Genomic DNA, 20,966 nt, shown 5'->3' on the forward strand with positions numbered 1-20,966 from the left:
TTTAGTCATTTTTCCGGCGTTTATCAGACTTTAAGATAGGGCAAATGTCAGTGAGCGTTCCGATTTCAGTTCCAGAGCGATTCGCCCAATGAGTCCATAATATTTAGTCGTTTTCAGCCAATATTTTGGATTTTTGAAAATTTCACTTTTTTGTGAAAATATCCACTAAATGAGGGAATAATATGTGTGAGGGTACCCCAGGAGAGTTCCAAATGTGTGTGGGTAGAATATATATCCCACGGGGGTAAAATTGAAAAAAGTGGAAAAATTTTTTTTTTTGTACTTAGTCATTTTTCAGACATTTATCAGACTTTCAGATAGGGGAAATCTCAGTGAGCGTTCCGATTTCAGTTCCAGAGCGATTCGCCCAATGAGTCCTTGATATTTAGTCGTTTTCAGGTATTTTTCTGGATTTTTGAAAATTTCACTTTTTTTGTGAAAATATCCACTAAATGAGGGAATAATATGTGTGAGTGTGCCACAGGAGAGTTCCAAATGTGTGTGGGTAGAATATATGTCCCACGGGGGTAAAAATGAAAAAAGTTGAAATTTTTTTTTTTTGTACTTAGTCATTTTTCCGAAGTTTAGCAGACTTTCAGATAGGGCAAATGTCAGTGAGCGTTCCGATTTCACTTCCAGAGCGATTTGCCCAATGAGTCCTTGATATTTAGTCATTTTCAGCCAATTTTCTGGATTTTTGAAAATTTCACTTTTTTGTGAAAATATCCACTAAATGAGGGAATAATATGTGTGAGGGTACCCCAGGAGAGTTCCAAATGTGTGTGGGTAGAATATATATCCCACGGGGATAAAATTGAAAAAAGTTGAAAAAAATTTTTTTTTGGACTTAGTCATTTTTCCAGCGTTTATCAGACTTTCAGATAGGGCAAATGTCAGTGAGCATTCCGATTTCAGTTCCAGAGCGATTCGCCCAATGAGTCCTTGATATTTAGTCGTTTTCAGGTAATTTTCTGGATTTTTGAAAATGTCACTTTTTTTGTGAAAATATCCACTAAATGAGGGAATAATATGTGTGAGGGTACCCCAGGAGAGTTCCAAATGTGTGTGGGTAGAATATATATCCCACGGGGGTAAAATTGAAAAAAGTTGAAACTTTTTTTTTTGTACTTAGTCATTTTTCCGGCGTTTATCAGAATTTCAGATAGGGGAAATCTCAGTGAGCGTTCCGATTTCAGTTCCAGAGCGATTCGCCCAATGAGTCCTTGACATTTAGTCGTTTTCAGGTAATTTTCTGGATTTTTGAAAATGTAATTTTTTTGTGAAAATATCCACTAAATGAGGGAATAATATGTGTGAGGGTACCCCAGGAGAGTTCCAAATGTGTGTGAATAGAATATATATCCCACGGTGGTAAAATTGAAAAAAGTTTAAAAAAAAATTTTTTTGGACTTAGTCATTTTTCCGGTGTTTATCAGACTTTCAAATAGGGCAAATGTCAATGAGCGTTCCGATTTCAGTTCCAGAGCGATTCGCCCAATGAGTCCTTGATATTTAGTCGTTTTCAGCCAATTTTCTGGATTTTTGAAAATTTCACTTTTTTGTGAAAATATCCACTAAATGAGGGAATAATATGTGTGAGGGTACCCCAGGAGAGTTCCAAATGTGTGTGGATAGAATATATATCCCACGGGGGTAAAATTGAAAAAAGTTGAAAAAAAATTTTTTTTGGACTTAGTCATTTTTCCGGTGTTTATCAGACTTTCAGATAGGGCAAATGTCAGTGAGTGTTCCGATTTCAGTTCCAGAGCGATTCGCCCAATGAGTCCTTGACATTTAGTCGTTTTCAGGTAATTTTCTGGATTTTTGAAAATGTAATTTTTTTGTGAAAATATCCACTAAATGAGGGAATAATATGTGTGAGGGTACCCCAGGAGAGTTCCAAATGTGTTTGGGTAGAATATATATCCCACGGGGGTAAAATTGAAAAAAGTTTAAAAAAAAATTTTTTTGGACTTAGTCATTTTTCCGGCGTTTATCAGACTTTCAGATGGGGCAAATGTCTGTGAGCATTCCGATTTCAGTTCCAGAGTGATTCGCCCATTGAGTCCATGATATTTAGTCGTTTTCAGGTAATCTTCTGGATTTTTGAAAATTACACTTTTTTGTGAGAATACTCACTAAATGAGGGAATAATATGTGTGAGGGTACCCCAGGAGAGTTCCAAATGTGTGTGAATAGAATATATATCCCACGGTGGTAAAATTGAAAAAAGTTTAAAAAAAAATTTTTTTGGACTTAGTCATTTTTCCGGTGTTTATCAGACTTTCAAATAGGGCAAATGTCAATGAGCGTTCCGATTTCAGTTCCAGAGCGATTCGCCCAATGAGTCCTTGATATTTAGTCATTTTCAGCCAATTTTCTGGATTTTTGAAAATTTCACTTTTTTGTGAAAATATCCACTAAATGAGGGAATAACATGTGTGAGGGTACCCCAGGAGTGATCCAAATGTGTGTGGGTAGAATATATATCCCACGGGGGTAAAATTGAAAAAAGTTGAAAATTATTTTTTTTTGTACTTAGTCATTTTTCCGGCGTTTATCAAACTTTCAGATAGGTCAAATGTCAGTGAGCGTTCCGATTTCAGTTCCAGAGTGGTTCGCCCAATGAGTCCTTGATATTTAGTCGTTTTCAGCCAATTTTCTGGATTTTTGAAAATTTCACTTTTTTGTGAAAATATCCACTAAATGAGGGAATAATATGTGTGAGGGTACCCCAGGAGAGTTCCAAATGTGTGTGGGTAGAATATATATCCCACGGGGGTAAAATTGAAAAAAGTTGAAAAAAAATTTGTTTTGGACTTAGTCATTTTTCCGGTGTTTATCAGACTTTCAGATAGAGCAAATGTCAGTGAGTGTTCCGATTTCAGTTCCAGAGTGATTCGCCCAATGAGTCCTTGATATTTAGTCGTTTTCAGCCAATATTTTGGATTTTTGAAAATTTCACTTTTTTGTGAAAATATCCACTAAATGAGGGAATAATATGTGTGAGGGTACCCCAGGAGAGTTCCAAATGTGTGTGGGTAGAATATATATCCCACGTGGGTAAAATTGAAAAAAGTTGAAAAATTTTTTTTTTTGGATTTAGTCATTTTTCCGGCGTTTATCAGACTTTCAGATAGGGCAAATGTCAGTGAGCGTTCCGATTTCAGTTCCAGAGCGATTCGCCCAATGAGTCCATAATATTTAGTCGTTTTCAGCCAATATTTTGGATTTTTGAAAATTTCACTTTTTTGTGAAAATATCCACTAAATGAGGGAATAATATGTGTGAGGGTACCCCAGGAGAGTTCCAAATGTGTGTGGGTAGAATATATATCCCACGGGGGTAAAATTGAAAAAAGTGGAAAAAATTTTTTTTTTGTACTTAGTCATTTTTCCGACGTTTATCAGACTTTCAGATAGGGGAAATCTCAGTGAGCGTTCCGATTTCAGTTCCAGAACGATTCGCCCAATGAGTCCTTGATATTTAGTCGTTTTCAGGTATTTTTCTGGATTTTTGAAAATTTCACTTTTTTGTGAAAATATCCACTAAATGAGGGAATAATATGTGTGAGGGTACCCCAGAAGAGTACCAAATGTGTGTGGGTAGAATATATCCCACGGGGGTAAAATTGAAAAAAGTTGAAACATTTTTTTTCTTGGACTTAGTCATTTTTCCGGCGTTTATCAGAATTTTAGATAGGGGAAATGTCAGTGAGCATTCCGATTTCAGTTCCAGAGCGATTCGCCCAATGAGTCCTTTATATTTAGTCGTTTTCAGCCAATATTTTGGATTTTTGAAAATTTCACTTTTTAGTGAAAATATCCACTAATTGAGGGAATTATATGTGTGAGAGTACCCCAGGAGAGTTCCAAATGTGTGTGGGTAGAATATATATCCCACGTGGGTAAAATTGAAAAATTTTTTTTGGGGGATTTAGTCATTTTTCCGGCGTTCATCATTCTTTCAGATAAGGGAAATGTCAGTGAGCGTTCCGATTTCAGTTCCAGAGGGATTCGCCCAATGAGTCCTTGATATTTAGTCGTTTCCAGCCAATTTTCTGGATTTTTGAAAATTTCACTTTTTTGTGAAAATATCCACTAAATGAGGGAATAATATGTGTGAGGGTACCCCAGGAGAGTTCCAAATGTGTGTGGGTAGAATATATATCCCACGGGGGTAAAATTGAAAAAAGTTGAAAATTTTTTTTTTTTGGACTTAGTCATTTTTCCAGCATTTATCAGACTTTCAGATAGGGCAAATGTCAGTGAGCGTTTCGATTTCAATACCTGAGCGATTCGCCAAATGAGTCCTTGATATTTAGTCGTTTTCAGCCAATATTTTGGATTTTTGAAAATTTCACTTTTTTGTGAAAATATCCACTAAATGAGGGAATAATACGTGTGAGGGTACCCCAGGACAGTTCATAATGTGTGTGGGTAGAAAATATATCCCACGGGGATAAAATTGAAATAATTTTTTTTTTGGACTTAGTCATTTTTCCGGCGTTTATCAGACTTTCAGATAGGTCAAATGTCAGTGAGCATTCCGATTTCAGTTCCAGAGCGATTCACCCAATGAGTCCTTAATATTTAGTCGTTTTCAGCCAATTTTCTGGATTTTTGAAAATTTCACTTTTTTGTGAAAATATTCACTAAATGAGGAAATAATATGTGTGAGGGTACCCCAGGAGAGTTCCAAATGTGTGTGAGTAGAATATATATACCACGGGGGTAAAATTGAAAAAAGTTGAAAAAAATTTTTTTTGGACTTAGTAATTTTTCCGGTGTTTATCAGACTTTCAGATGGGGCAAATGTCAGTGAGCATTCCGATTTCAGTTCCAGAGCGATTCGCCGAATGAGTCCTTGATATTTAGTCGTTTTCAGCCAAAATTTTGGATTTTTGAAAATTTCACTTTTTTGTGAAAATATCCACTAAATGAGGGAATAATATGTGTGATGGTACCTCAGGAGAGTTCCAAATGAGTTTGGGTAGAATATATATCCCACGGGGGTAAAATTGAAAAAAGTTCAAAAAATTTTTTTTTTGTACTTAGTCATTTTTCCGGTGTTTATCAGACTTTCAGATAGGGCAAATATCAGTGAGCGTTCCGATTTCAGTTCCAGAGCGATTCGCCCAATGAGTCTGTGATATTTAGTCGTTTTCAGCCAATATTTTGGATTTTTGAAAATTTCACTTTTTTGTGAAAATATCCACTAAATGAGGGAATAATATGTGTGAGGGTACCCCAGGAGAGTTCCAAATGTGTTTGGGTAGAATATATATCCCACGGGGGTAAAATTGAAAAAAGTTGAAAAAATTTTTTTTTTGGACTTAGTTATTTTTCCGGCGTTTATCAGAGTTTCAGATAGGGCAAATGTCAGTGAGCGTTCCGATTTCAGTTCCAGAGCGATTCGCCCAATGAGTCTGTGATATTTAGTCGTTTTCAGCCAATATTTTGGATTTTTGAAAATTTCACTTTTTTGTGAAAATATCCACTAAATGAGGGAATAATATGTGTGAGGGTACCCCAGGAGAGTTCCAAATGTGTTTGGGTAGAATATATATCCCACGGGGGTAAAATTGAAAAAAGTTGAAAAAATTTTTTTTTGGACTTAGTTATTTTTCCGACGTTTATCAGACTTTCAGATAGGGGAAATGTTAGTGAGCATTCCGATTTCAGTTCCAGAGTGATTCGCCGAATGAGTCCTTAATATTTAGTCGTTTTCAGCCAAAATTTTGGATTTTTGAAAATTTCACTTTTTTGTGAAAATATCCACTAAATGAGGGAATAATATGTGTGAGGGTACCCCATGAGAGTTCCAAATGTGTGTGGGTAGAATATATATCCCACGGGGGTAAAATTGAAAAAAGTTGAAAACATTTTTTTTTTGGACTTAGTTATTTTTCCAGCGTTTATCAGACTTTCAGATAGGGGAAATGTCAGTGAGCGTTCCGATTTCAGTTCCAGAGTGATTCGCCCAATGAGTCCTTGATATTTAGTCGTTTTCAGCCAATTTTCTGGATTTTTGAAAATTTCACTTTTTTGTGAAAATATCCACTAAATGAGGGAATAAAATGTGTGAGGGTACGCCAGGAGAGTTCCAAATGTGTGTGAGTAGAATATATATACCACGGGGGTAAAATTGAAAAAAGTTGAAAAATATTTTTTTTTGTACTTAGTCATTTATCCGACGTCTATCAGAGTTTCAGATAGGTCAAATATCAGTCAGCGTTCCGATTTCAGTTCCACAGCGATTCGCCCAATGAGTCCTTGATATTTAGTCGTTTTCAGGTAATTTTCTGGATTTTTGAAAATTTCACTTTTTTGTGAAAATATTCACTAAATGAGGAAATAATATGTGTGAGGGTACCCCAGGAGAGTTCCAAATGTGTGTGAGTAGAATATATATACCACGGGGGTAAAATTGAAAAAAGTTGAAAAAAATTTTTTTTGGACTTAGTAATTTTTCCGGTGTTTATCAGACTTTCAGATGGGGCAAATGTCAGTGAGCATTCCGATTTCAGTTCCAGAGCGATTCGCCGAATGAGTCCTTGATATTTAGTCGTTTTCAGCCAAAATTTTGGATTTTTGAAAATTTCACTTTTTTGTGAAAATATCCACTAAATGAGGGAATAATATGTGTGATGGTACCTCAGGAGAGTTCCAAATGAGTTTGGGTAGAATATATATCCCACGGGGGTAAAATTGAAAAAAGTTCAAAAAATTTTTTTTTTGTACTTAGTCATTTTTCCGGTGTTTATCAGACTTTCAGATAGGGCAAATATCAGTGAGCGTTCCGATTTCAGTTCCAGAGCGATTCGCCCAATGAGTCTGTGATATTTAGTCGTTTTCAGCCAATATTTTGGATTTTTGAAAATTTCACTTTTTTGTGAAAATATCCACTAAATGAGGGAATAATATGTGTGAGGGTACCCCAGGAGAGTTCCAAATGTGTTTGGGTAGAATATATATCCCACGGGGGTAAAATTGAAAAAAGTTGAAAAAATTTTTTTTTTGGACTTAGTTATTTTTCCGGCGTTTATCAGAGTTTCAGATAGGGCAAATGTCAGTGAGCGTTCCGATTTCAGTTCCAGAGCGATTCGCCCAATGAGTCTGTGATATTTAGTCGTTTTCAGCCAATATTTTGGATTTTTGAAAATTTCACTTTTTTGTGAAAATATCCACTAAATGAGGGAATAATATGTGTGAGGGTACCCCAGGAGAGTTCCAAATGTGTTTGGGTAGAATATATATCCCACGGGGGTAAAATTGAAAAAAGTTGAAAAAATTTTTTTTTGGACTTAGTTATTTTTCCGACGTTTATCAGACTTTCAGATAGGGGAAATGTTAGTGAGCATTCCGATTTCAGTTCCAGAGTGATTCGCCGAATGAGTCCTTAATATTTAGTCGTTTTCAGCCAAAATTTTGGATTTTTGAAAATTTCACTTTTTTGTGAAAATATCCACTAAATGAGGGAATAATATGTGTGAGGGTACCCCATGAGAGTTCCAAATGTGTGTGGGTAGAATATATATCCCACGGGGGTAAAATTGAAAAAAGTTGAAAACATTTTTTTTTTGGACTTAGTCATTTTTCCAGCGTTTATCAGACTTTCAGATAGGGGAAATGTCAGTGAGCGTTCCGATTTCAGTTCCAGAGTGATTCGCCCAATGAGTCCTTGATATTTAGTCGTTTTCAGCCAATTTTCTGGATTTTTGAAAATTTCACTTTTTTGTGAAAATATCCACTAAATGAGGGAATAAAATGTGTGAGGGTACGCCAGGAGAGTTCCAAATGTGTGTGAGTAGAATATATATACCACGGGGGTAAAATTGAAAAAAGTTGAAAAATATTTTTTTTTGTACTTAGTCATTTATCCGACGTCTATCAGAGTTTCAGATAGGTCAAATATCAGTCAGCGTTCCGATTTCAGTTCCACAGCGATTCGCCCAATGAGTCCTTGATATTTAGTCGTTTTCAGGTAATTTTCTGGATTTTTGAAAATTTTACTTTTTTGTGAAAATATTCACTAAATGAGGAAATAATATGTGTGAGGGTACCCCAGGAGAGTTCCAAATGTGTGTGAGTAGAATATATATACCACGGGGGTAAAATTGAAAAAAGTTGAAAAAAATTTTTTTTTGGACTTAGTAATTTTTCCGGTGTTTATCAGACTTTCAGATGGGGCAAATGTCAGTGAGCATTCCGATTTCAGTTCCAGAGCGATTCGCCGAATGAGTCCTTGATATTTAGTCGTTTTCAGCCAAAATTTTGGATTTTTGAAAATTTCACTTTTTTGTGAAAATATCCACTAAATGAGGGAATAATATGTGTGATGGTACCTCAGGAGAGTTCCAAATGAGTTTGGGTAGAATATATATCCCACGGGGGTAAAATTGAAAAAAGTTGAAAAAATTTTTTTTTTGTACTTAGTCATTTTTCCGGTGTTTATCAGACTTTCAGATAGGGCAAATATCAGTGAGCGTTCCGATTTCAGTTCCAGAGCGTTTCGCCCAATGAGTCTGTGATATTTAGTCGTTTTCAGCCAATATTTTGGATTTTTGAAAATTTCACTTTTTTGTGAAAATATCCACTAAATGAGGGAATAATATGTGTGAGGGTACCCCAGGAGAGTTCCAAATGTGTTTGGGTAGAATATATATCCCACGGGGGTAAAATTGAAAAAAGTTGAAAAAATTTTTTTTTTGGACTTAGTTATTTTTCCGACGTCTATCAGACTTTCAGATAGGGCAAATATCAGTGAGCGTTCCGATTTCAGTTCCAGAGCGATTCGCCCAATGAGTCCGTGATATTTAGTCGTTTTCAGCCAATATTTTGGATTTTTGAAAATTTCACTTTTTTGTGAAAATATCCACTAAATGAGGGAATAACATGTGTGAGGGTACCCCATGAGAGTTCCAAATGTGTGTGGGTAGAATATATATCCCACGGGGGTAACATTGAAAAAAGTTGAAAACATTTTTTTTTTGGACTTAGTCATTTTTCCAGCGTTTATCAGACTTTCAGATAGGGGAAATGTCAGTGAGCGTTCCGATTTCAGTTCCAGAGTGATTCGCCCAATGAGTCCTTGATATTTAGTCGTTTTCAGACAATTTTCTGGATTTTTGAAAATTTCACTTTTTTGTGAAAATATCCACTAAATGAGGGAATAATATGTGTGAGTGTGCCACAGGAGAGTTCCAAATGTGTGTGGGTAGAATATATATCCCACGGGGGTAAAATTGAAAAAAGTTGAAATTTTTTTTTTTTGTACTTAGTCATTTTTCCGAAGTTTAGCAGACTTTCAGATAGGGCAAATGTCAGTGAGCGTTCCGATTTCACTTCCAGAGCGATTTTCCCAATGAGTCCTTGATATTTAGTCATTTTCAGCCAATTTTCTGGATTTTTGAAAATTTCACTTTTTTGTGAAAATATCCACTAAATGAGGGAATAATATGTGTGAGGGTACCCCAGGAGAGTTCCAAATGTGTGTGGGTAGAATATATATCCCACGGGGATAAAATTGAAAAAAGTTGAAAAAAATTTTTTTTTGGACTTAGTCATTTTTCCAGCGTTTATCAGACTTTCAGATAGGGCAAATGTCAGTGAGCATTCCGATTTCAGTTCCAGAGCGATTCGCCCAATGAGTCCTTAATATTTAGTCGTTTTCAGGTAATTTTCTGGATTTTTGAAAATGTCACTTTTTTGTGAAAATATCCACTAAATGAGGGAATAATATGTGTGAGGGTACCCCAGGAGAGTTCCAAATGTGTGTGGGTAGAATATATATTCCCTGGGGGTAAAATTGAAAAAAGTTGAAAATTTTTTTTTTTTGTACTTAGTCATTTTTCCGACGTTTATCAGACTTTCAGATAGGGGAAATGTCAGTGAGCGTTACGATTTCAGTTCCAGAGCGATTCGCCCATTGAGTCCTTGATATTTTGTCGTTTTCAGGTAATTTTCTGGATTTTTGAAAATTACACTTTTTTTGAAAATATCCACTAAATGAGGGAATAATATGTGTGAGGGTACCCCAGGAGAGTTCCATATGTGTGTGGGTAGAACATATATCCCACGGGGTTAAAATTGAAAAAAGTTGAAAAAAAAATTTTTTTGGACGTAGTCATTTTTCCGGAGTTTATCAGACTTTCAGATAGGTCAAATGTCAGTGAGTGTTCCGATTTCAGTTCCAGAGTGATTCGCCCAATGAGTCCTTGATATTTAGTCGTTTTCAGCCAATTTTCTGGATTTTTGAAAATTTCACTTTTTTGTGAAAATATTCACTAAATGAGGGAATAATATGTGTGAGGGTACCCCAGGAGAGTTCCTAATGTGTGTGAATAGAATATATATCCCACGGTGGTAAAATTGAAAAAAGTTGAAAAAAACATTTTTTTGGACTTAGTCATTTTTCCGGTGTTTATCATACTTTCAGATAGGGCAAATGTCAGTGAGCGTTCCGATTTCAGTTCCAGAGTGATTTGCCGAATGAGTCCTTGATATTTAGTCGTTTTCAGCCAAAATTTTGGATTTTTGAAAATTTCACTTTTTGTGAAAATATCCACTAAATGAGGGAATAACATGTGTGAGGGTACCCCAGGAGAGTTCCAAATGTGTGTGAGTAGAATATATATACCACGGGGGTAAAATTGAAAAAAGTTGAAATTTTTTTTTTTCTACTTAGTCATTTTTCCGACATTTAGCAGACTTTCAGATAGGGCAAATGTCAGTGAGCGTTCCGATTTCAGTTCCAGAGCGATTCGCCCAATGAGTCCTTGATATTTAGTCGTTTTCACTTAATTTTCTGGATTTTTGAAAATTTCACTTTTTTGTGAAAATATCCACTAAATGAGGGAATAATATGTTTGAGGGTACCCCAGGAGAGTTCCAAATGTGTGTGGGTAGAATATATATCCCACGGGGGTAAAATTGAAAAAAGTTGAAAAATTTTTTTTTTTGTACTTAGTCATTCTTCCGACGTTTAGCAGACTTTCAGATAGGGCAAATGTCAGTGAGCGTTCCGATTTCAGTTCCAGAGCGATTCGCCCAATGAGTCCTTGATATTTAGTAGTTTTCAGCCAATTTTCTGGATTTTTGAAAATGTCATTTTTTTGTGAAAATATCCACTAAATGAGGGAATAATATGAGTGAGGGTACCCCAGGAGAGTTCCAAATGTGTGTTGGTAGAATATATATTCCCTGGGGGTAAAATTGAAAAAAGTTGAAAATGATTTTTTTTTCTACTTAGTCATTTTTCCGGCGTTTATCAGACTTTCAGATAGGGGAAATGTCAGTGAGCGTTCCGATTTCAGTTCCAGAGCGATTCGCCCAATGAGTCCTTGATATTTAGTGGTTTTCAGGTAATTTTCTGGATTTTTGAAAATTACACTTTTTTGTGAAAATATCCACTAAATGAGGGAATAATATGTGTGAGGGTACCCCAGGAGAGTTTCAAAAGTGTCTGGGTAGAATATATATCCCACGGGGGTAAAATTGAAAAAAGTTGAAAAAATTTTTTTCTTGGACTTAGTCATTTTTCCGCCGTTTATCAGACTTTCAGATAGGGCAAATGTCAGTGAGCATTCCGATTTCAGTTCCAGAGCAATTCGCCCAATGAGTCCTTGACATTTAGTCGTTTTCAGGTAATTTTCTGGATTTTTGAAAATGTAATTTTTTTGTGAAAATATCCACTAAATGAGGGAATAATATGTGTGAGGGTACCCCAGGAGAGTTCCAAATGTGTGTGGGTAGAATATATATCCCACGGGGGTAAAATTGAAAAAAGTGGAAAAAATTTTTTTTTTGTACTTAGTCATTTTTCAGACATTTATCAGACTTTCAGATAGGGGAAATCTCAGTGAGCGTTCCGATTTCAGTTCCAGAGCGATTCGCCCAATGAGTCCTTGATATTTAGTCGTTTTCAGGTATTTTTCTGGATTTTTGAAAATTTCACTTTTTTTGTGAAAATATCCACTAAATGAGGGAATAATATGTGTGAGGGTACCCCAGGAGAGTTCCAAATGTGTGTGGGTAGAATATATATCCCACGGGGGTAAAATTGAAAAAAGATGAAACTTTTTTTTTTGTACTTAGTCATTTTTCCGGCGTTTATCAGAATTTCAGATAGGGGAAATCTCAGTGAGCGTTCCGATTTCAGTTCCAGAGCGATTCGCCCAATGAGTCCTTGACATTTAGTCGTTTTCAGGTAATTTTCTGGATTTTTGAAAATGTAATTTTTTTGTGAAAATATCCACTAAATGAGGGAATAATATGTGTGAGGGTACCCCAGGAGAGTTCCAAATGTGTGTGAATAGAATATATATCCCACGGTGGTAAAATTGAAAAAAGTTTAAAAAAAAATTTTTTTGGACTTAGTCATTTTTCCGGTGTTTATCAGACTTTCAAATAGGGCAAATGTCAATGAGCGTTCCGATTTCAGTTCCAGAGCGATTCGCCCAATGAGTCCTTGATATTTAGTCATTTTCAGCCAATTTTCTGGATTTTTGAAAATTTCACTTTTTTGTGAAAATATCCACTAAATGAGGGAATAACATGTGTGAGGGTACCCCAGGAGTGATCCAAATGTGTGTGGGTAGAATATATATCCCACGGGGGTAAAATTGAAAAAAGTTGAAAATTATTTTTTTTTGTACTTAGTCATTTTTCCGGCGTTTATCAAACTTTCAGATAGGTCAAATGTCAGTGAGCGTTCCGATTTCAGTTCCAGAGTGATTCGCCCAATGAGTCCTTGATATTTAGTCGTTTTCAGGCAATTTTCTGGATTTTTGAAAATTTCACTTTTTTGTGAAAATATCCACTAAATGAGGGAATAATATGTGTGAGGGTACCCAAGGAGAGTTCCAAATGTGTGTGGGTAGAATATATATCCCACGGGGGTAAAATTGAAAAAAGTTGAAAAAAAATTTTTTTTGGACTTAGTCATTTTTCCGGTGTTTATCAGACTTTCAGATAGGGCAAATGTCAGTGAGTGTTCCGATTTCAGTTCCAGAGTGATTCGCCCAATGAGTCCTTGATATTTAGTCGTTTTCAGCCAATATTTTGGATTTTTGAAAATTTCACTTTTTTGTGAAAATATCCACTAAATGAGGGAATAATATGTGTGAGGGTACCCCAGGAGAGTTCCAAATGTGTGTGGGTAGAATATATATCCCACGTGGGTAAAATTGAAAAACGTTGAAAAATTTTTTTTTTTGGATTTAGTCATTTTTCCGGCGTTTATCAGACTTTAAGATAGGGCAAATGTCAGTGAGCGTTCCGATTTCAGTTCCAGAGCGATTCGCCCAATGAGTCCATAATATTTAGTCGTTTTCAGCCAATATTTTGGATTTTTGAAAATTTCACTTTTTTGTGAAAATATCCACTAAATGAGGGAATAATATGTGTGAGGGTACCCCAGGAGAGTTCCAAATGTGTGTGGGTAGAATATATATCCCACGGGGGTAAAATTGAAAAAAGTGGAAAAATTTTTTTTTTTGTACTTAGTCATTTTTCAGACATTTATCAGACTTTCAGATAGGGGAAATCTCAGTGAGCGTTCCGATTTCAGTTCCAGAGCGATTCGCCCAATGAGTCCTTGATATTTAGTCGTTTTCAGGTATTTTTCTGGATTTTTGAAAATTTCACTTTTTTTGTGAAAATATCCACTAAATGAGGGAATAATATGTGTGAGTGTGCCACAGGAGAGTTCCAAATGTGTGTGGGTAGAATATATATCCCACGGGGGTAAAATTGAAAAAAGTTGAAATTTTTTTTTTTTGTACTTAGTCATTTTTCCGAAGTTTAGCAGACTTTCAGATAGGTCAAATGTCAGTGAGCGTTCCGATTTCACTTCCAGAGCGATTTGCCCAATGAGTCCTTGATATTTAGTCATTTTCAGCCAATTTTCTGGATTTTTGAAAATTTCACTTTTTTGTGAAAATATCCACTAAATGAGGGAATAATATGTGTGAGGGTACCCCAGGAGAGTTCCAAATGTGTGTGGGTAGAATATATATCCCACGGGGATAAAATTGAAAAAAGTTGAAAAAAATTTTTTTTTGGACTTAGTCATTTTTCCAGCGTTTATCAGACTTTCAGATAGGGCAAATGTCAGTGAGCATTCCGATTTCAGTTCCAGAGCGATTCGCCCAATGAGTCCTTGATATTTAGTCGTTTTCAGGTAATTTTCTGGATTTTTGAAAATGTCACTTTTTTGTGAAAATATCCACTAAATGAGGGAATAATATGTGTGAGGGTACCCCAGGAGAGTTCCAAATGTGTGTGGGTAGAATATATATTCCCTGGGGGTAAAATTGAAAAAAGTTGAAAATTTTTTTTTTTTGTACTTAGTCATTTTTCCGACGTTTATCAGACTTTCAGATAGGGGAAATGTCAGTGAGCGTTACGATTTCAGTTCCAGAGCGATTCGCCCAATGAGTCCTTGATATTTAGTCGTTTTCAGGTATTTTTCTGGATTTTTGAAAATTTCACTTTTTTTGTGAAAATATCCACTAAATGAGGGAATAATATGTGTGAGGGTACCCCAGGAGAGTTCCAAATGTGTGTGGGTAGAATATATATCCCACGGGGGTAAAATTGAAAAAAGTTGAAACTTTTTTTTTTGTACTTAGTCATTTTTCCGGCGTTTATCAGAATTTCAGATAGGGGAAATCTCAGTGAGCGTTCCGATTTCAGTTCCAGAGCGATTCGCCCAATGAGTCCTTGACATTTAGTCGTTTTCAGGTAATTTTCTGGATTTTTGAAAATGTAATTTTTTTGTGAAAATATCCACTAAATGAGGGAATAATATGTGTGAGGGTACCCCAGGAGAGTTCCAAATGTGTGTGAATAGAATATATATCCCACGGTGGTAAAATTGAAAAAAGTTTAAAAAAAAATTTTTTTGGACTTAGTCATTTTTCCGGTGTTTATCAGACTTTCAAATAGGGCAAATGTCAATGAGCGTTCCGATTTCAGTTCCAGAGCGATTCGCCCAATGAGTCCTTGATATTTAGTCGTTTTCAGCCAATTTTCTGGATTTTTGAAAATTTCACTTTTTTGTGAAAATATCCACTAAATGAGGGAATAATATGTGTGAGGGTACCCCAGGAGAGTTCCAAATGTGTGTGGATAGAATATATATCCCACGGGGGTAAAATTGAAAAAAGTTGAAAAAAAATTTTTTTTGGACTTAGTCATTTTTCCGGTGTTTATCAGACTTTCAGATAGGGCAAATGTCAGTGAGTGTTCCGATTTCAGTTCCAGAGCGATTCGCCCAATGAGTCCTTGACATTTAGTCGTTTTCAGGTAATTTTCTGGATTTTTGAAAATGTAATTTTTTTGTGAAAATATCCACTAAATGAGGGAATAATATGTGTGAGGGTACCCCAGGAGAGTTCCAAATGTGTTTGGGTAGAATATATATCCCACGGGGGTAAAATTGAAAAAAGTTTAAAAAAAAATTTTTTTGGACTTAGTCATTTTTCCGGCGTTTATCAGACTTTCAGATGGGGCAAATGTCTGTGAGCATTCCGATTTCAGTTCCAGAGTGATTCGCCCATTGAGTCCATGATATTTAGTCGTTTTCAGGAAATTTTCTGGATTTTTGAAAATTACACTTTTTTGTGAGAATACTCACTAAATGAGGGAATAATATGTGTGAGGGTACCCCAGGAGAGTTCCAAATGTGTGTGAATAGAATATATATCCCACGGTGGTAAAATTGAAAAAAGTTTAAAAAAAAATTTTTTTGGACTTAGTCATTTTTCCGGTGTTTATCAGACTTTCAAATAGGGCAAATGTCAATGAGCGTTCCGATTTCAGTTCCAGAGCGATTCGCCCAATAAGTCCTTGATATTTAGTCATTTTCAGCCAATTTTCTGGATTTTTGAAAATTTCACTTTTTTGTGAAAATATCCACTAAATGAGGGAATAACATGTGTGAGGGTACCCCAGGAGTGATCCAAATGTGTGTGGGTAGAATATATATCCCACGGGGGTAAAATTGAAAAAAGTTGAAAATTATTTTTTTTTGTACTTAGTCATTTTTCCGGCGTTTATCAAAGTTTCAGATAGGTCAAATGTCAGTGAGCGTTCCGATTTCAGTTCCAGAGTGGTTCGCCCAATGAGTCCTTGATATTTAGTCGTTTTCAGCCAATTTTCTGGATTTTTGAAAATTTCACTTTTTTGTGAAAATATCCACTAAATGAGGGAATAATATGTGTGAGGGTACCCCAGGAGAGTTCCAAATGTGTGTGGGTAGAATATATATCCCACGGGGGTAAAATTGAAAAAAGTTGAAAAAAAATTTGTTTTGGACTTAGTCATTTTTCCGGTGTTTATCAGACTTTCAGATAGGGCAAATGTCAGTGAGTGTTCCGATTTCAGTTCCAGAGTGATTCGCCCAATGAGTCCTTGATATTTAGTCGTTTTCAGCCAATATTTTGGATTTTTGAAAATTTCACTTTTTTGTGAAAATATCCACTAAATGAGGGAATAATATGTGTGAGGGTACCCCAGGAGAGTTCCAAATGTGTGTGGGTAGAATATATATCCCACGTGGGTAAAATTGAAAAAAGTTGAAAAATTTTTTTTTTTGGATTTAGTCATTTTTCCGGCGTTTATCAGACTTTCAGATAGGGCAAATGTCAGTGAGCGTTCCGATTTCAGTTCCAGAGCGATTCGCCCAATGAGTCCGTAATATTTAGTCGTTTTCAGCCAATATTTTGGATTTTTGAAAATTTCACTTTTTTGTGAAAATATCCACTAAATGAGGGAATAATATGTGTGAGGGTACCCCAGGAGAGTTCCAAATGTTTGTGGGTAGAATATATATCCCACGGGGGTAAAATTGAAAAAAGTGGAAAAAATTTTTTTTTTGTACTTAGTCATTTTTCCGACGTTTATCAGACTTTCAGATAGGGGAAATCTCAGTGAGCGTTCCGATTTCAGTTCCAGAACGATTCGCCCAATGAGTCCTTGATATTTAGTCGTTTTCAGGTATTTTTCTGGATTTTTGAAAATTTCACTTTTTTGTGAAAATATCCACTAAATGAGGGAATAATATGTGTGAGGGTACCCCAGAAGAGTACCAAATGTGTGTGGGTAGAATATATCCCACGGGGGTAAAATTGAAAAAAGTTGAAACATTTTTTTTCTTGGACTTAGTCATTTTTCCGGCGTTTATCAGAATTTTAGATAGGGGAAATGTCAGTGAGCATTCCGATTTCAGTTCCAGAGCGATTCGCCCAATGAGTCCTTTATATTTAGTCGTTTTCAGCCAATATTTTGGATTTTTGAAAATTTCACTTTTTAGTGAAAATATCCACTAATTGAGGGAATTATATGTGTGAGAGTACCCCAGGAGAGTTCCAAATGTGTGTGGGTAGAATATATATCCCACGTGGGTAAAATTGAAAAATTTTTTTTGGGGGATTTAGTCATTTTTCCGGCGTTCATCATTCTTTCAGATAAGGGAAATGTCAGTGAGCGTTCCGATTTCAGTTCCAGAGCGATTCGCCCAATGAGTCCTTGATATTTAGTCGTTTCCAGCCAATTTTGTGGATTTTTGAAAATTTCACTTTTTTGTGAAAATATCCACTAAATGAGGGAATAATATGTGTGAGGGTACCCCAGGAGAGTTCCAAATGTGTGTGGGTAGAATATATATCCCACGGGGGTAAAATTGAAAAAAGTTGAAAATTTTTTTTTTTTGGACTTAGTCATTTTTCCAGCATTTATCAGACTTTCAGATAGGGCAAATGTCAGTGAGCGTTTCGATTTCAATACCTGAGCGATTCGCCAAATGAGTCCTTGATATTTAGTCGTTTTCAGCCAATATTTTGGATTTTTGAAAATTTCACTTTTTTGTGAAAATATCCACTAAATGAGGGAATAATACGTGTGAGGGTACCCCAGGACAGTTCATAATGTGTGTGGGTAGAAAATATATCCCACGGGGATAAAATTGAAATAATTTTTTTTTTGGACTTAGTCATTTTTCCGGCGTTTATCAGACTTTCAGATAGGTCAAATGTCAGTGAGCATTCCGATTTCAGTTCCAGAGCGATTCACCCAATGAGTCCTTAATATTTAGTCGTTTTCAGCCAATTTTCTGGATTTTTGAAAATTTCACTTTTTTGTGAAAATATCCACTAAATGAGGGAATAATATCTGTGAGGGTACCCCAGGAGAGTTCCAAATGTGTGTGGGTAGAATATATATCCCACGGCGGTAAAATTGAAAAAATTTTTTTTTTGGACTTAATCATTTTTCCTGCGTGTATCAGACTTTCAGATAGGGCAAAAGTCAGTCAGCGTTCCGATTTCAGTTCCAGAGCGATTCACCCAATGAGTCCTTGATATTTAGTCTTTTTCAGCCAATTTTCTGGATTTTTGAAATTTTCACTTTTTTGTGAAAATATCCACAAAATGAGGGTATAATATGTGTGAGGGTACCCCAGGAGAGTTCCAAATGTGTGTGGGTAGAATATACATCCCACGGGGGTAAAATTGAAAAAATTTTTTTTGGGGATTTAGTAATTTTTCCGGCGTTTATCAGACTTTCAGATAGGGGAAATGTCAGTGAGCGTTCCGATTTCAGTTCCAGAGTGATTCGCCCAATGAGTCCTTGATATTTAGTCGTTTTCAGCCAATATTTTGGATTTTTGAAAATTTCACTTTTTTGTGAAAATATCCACTAAATGAGGGAATAATATGTGTGGGGGTACCCCAGGAGAGATCCAAATGTTTGTGGGTAGAATATATATCCCACGGGGGTAAAATTGAAAAAAGTTGAAAAATATTTTTTTTTGTACTTAGTCATTTTTCCGACGTTTATCAGACTTTCAGATAGGGGAAATGTCAGTGAGCATTCCGCTTTCAGTTCCAGAGCGATTCGCCCAATGAGTCCTTGACATTCAGGTAATTTTCTGGATTTTTTAAAATTTCACTTTTTTGTGAAAATATTCACTAAATGAGGGAATAATATGTGTGAGGGTACCCCAGGAGAGTTCTAAATGTGTGTGGGTAGAATATATATCCCACGGGGGTAAAATTGAAAAAAGTTGAAACATTTTTTTTTTCTACTTAGTCATTTTTCCGACGTTTATCAGACTTTCAGATAGTGGAAATGTCAGTGAGCATTCCGCTTTCAGTTCCAGAGCGATTCGCCCAATGAGTCCTTGATATTTAGTCGTTTTCAGCCAATTTTCTGGATTTTTGAAAATTTAACTTTTTTTGTGAAAATATCCACTAAATGAGGGAATAATATGTGTGAGGGTACCCCAGGAGAGTTCCAAATGTGTGTGGGTAGAATATATATCCCACAAGGGTAAAATTGAAAAAAGTTTAAAAAAAATTTTTTTGGACTTAGTCATTTTTCCTGCGTTTATCAGACTTTCAGATAGGGCAAAAGTCAGTCAGCGTTCCGATTTCAGTTCCAGAGCGATTCGCCCAATGATTCCTTGATATTTAGTCTTTTTCAGCCAATTTTCTGGATTTCTGAAATTTTCACTTTTTTGTGAAAATATCCACTAAATGAGGGTATAATATGTGTGAGGGTACCCCAGGAGAGTTCCAAATGTGTGTGGGTAGAATATATATCCCACGTGGGTAAAATTGAAAAAAGTTGAAAAAATTTTTTTGGACTTAGTCATTTTTCCGGCGTTTATCAGACTTTCAGATAGGGCAAATGTCATTGAGCGTTCCGATTTCAGTTCCAGAGCGATTCGCCCAATGAGTCCTTGATATTTAGTCGTTTTCAGCCAATATTTTGGATTTTTGAAAATTTCACTTTTTTTGTGAAAATATCCACTAAATGAGGGAATAATATGTGTGAGGGTACCCCAGGAGAGTTCCAAATGTGTGTGGGTAGAATATATATCCCACGGGGGTAAAATTGAAAAAAGTTGAAAATTTTTTTTTTTTGGACTTAGTCATTTTTCCAGCATTTATCAGACTTTCAGATAGGGCAAATGTCAGTGAGCGTTTCGATTTCAATACCTGAGCGATTCGCCAAATGAGTCCTTGATATTTAGTCGTTTTCAGCCAATATTTTGGATTTTTGAAAATTTCACTTTTTTGTGAAAATATCCACTAAATGAGGGAATAATACGTGTGAGGGTACCCCAGGACAGTTCATAATGTGTGTGGGTAGAAAATATATCCCACGGGGATAAAATTGAAATAATTTTTTTTTTGGACTTAGTCATTTTTCCGGCGTTTATCAGACTTTCAGATAGGTCAAATGTCAGTGAGCATTCCGATTTCAGTTCCAGAGCGATTCACCCAATGAGTCCTTGATATTTAGTCTTTTTCAGCCAATTTTCTGGATTTTTGAAATTTTCACTTTTTTGTGAAAATATCCACAAAATGAGGGTATAATATGTGTGAGGGTACCCCAGGAGAGTTCCAAATGTGTGTGGGTAGAATATACATCCCACGGGGGTAAAATTGAAAAAATTTTTTTTGGGGATTTAGTAATTTTTCCGGCGTTTATCAGACTTTCAGATAGGGGAAATGTCAGTGAGCGTTCCGATTTCAGTTCCAGAGTGATTCGCCCAATGAGTCCTTGATATTTAGTCGTTTTCAGCCAATATTTTGGATTTTTGAAAATTTCACTTTTTTGTGAAAATATCCACTAAATGAGGGAATAATATGTGTGGGGGTACCCCAGGAGAGATCCAAATGTTTGTGGGTAGAATATATATCCCACGGGGGTAAAATTGAAAAAAGTTGAAAAATATTTTTTTTTGTACTTAGTCATTTTTCCGACGTTTATCAGACTTTCAGATAGGGGAAATGTCAGTGAGCATTCCGCTTTCAGTTCCAGAGCGATTCGCCCAATGAGTCCTTGATATTTAGTCGTTTTCAGCCAATTTTCTGGATTTTTGAAAATTTAACTTTTTTGTGAAAATATCCACTAAATGAGGGAATAATATGTGTGAGGGTACCCCAGGAGAGT

Source organism: Phyllobates terribilis, unplaced genomic scaffold (genome assembly GCF_046119375.1).
Source record: "Phyllobates terribilis strain yellow unplaced genomic scaffold, ASM4611937v1 Scaffold_13__5_contigs__length_258822181, whole genome shotgun sequence".
Taxonomy (NCBI): domain Eukaryota; kingdom Metazoa; phylum Chordata; class Amphibia; order Anura; family Dendrobatidae; genus Phyllobates; species Phyllobates terribilis.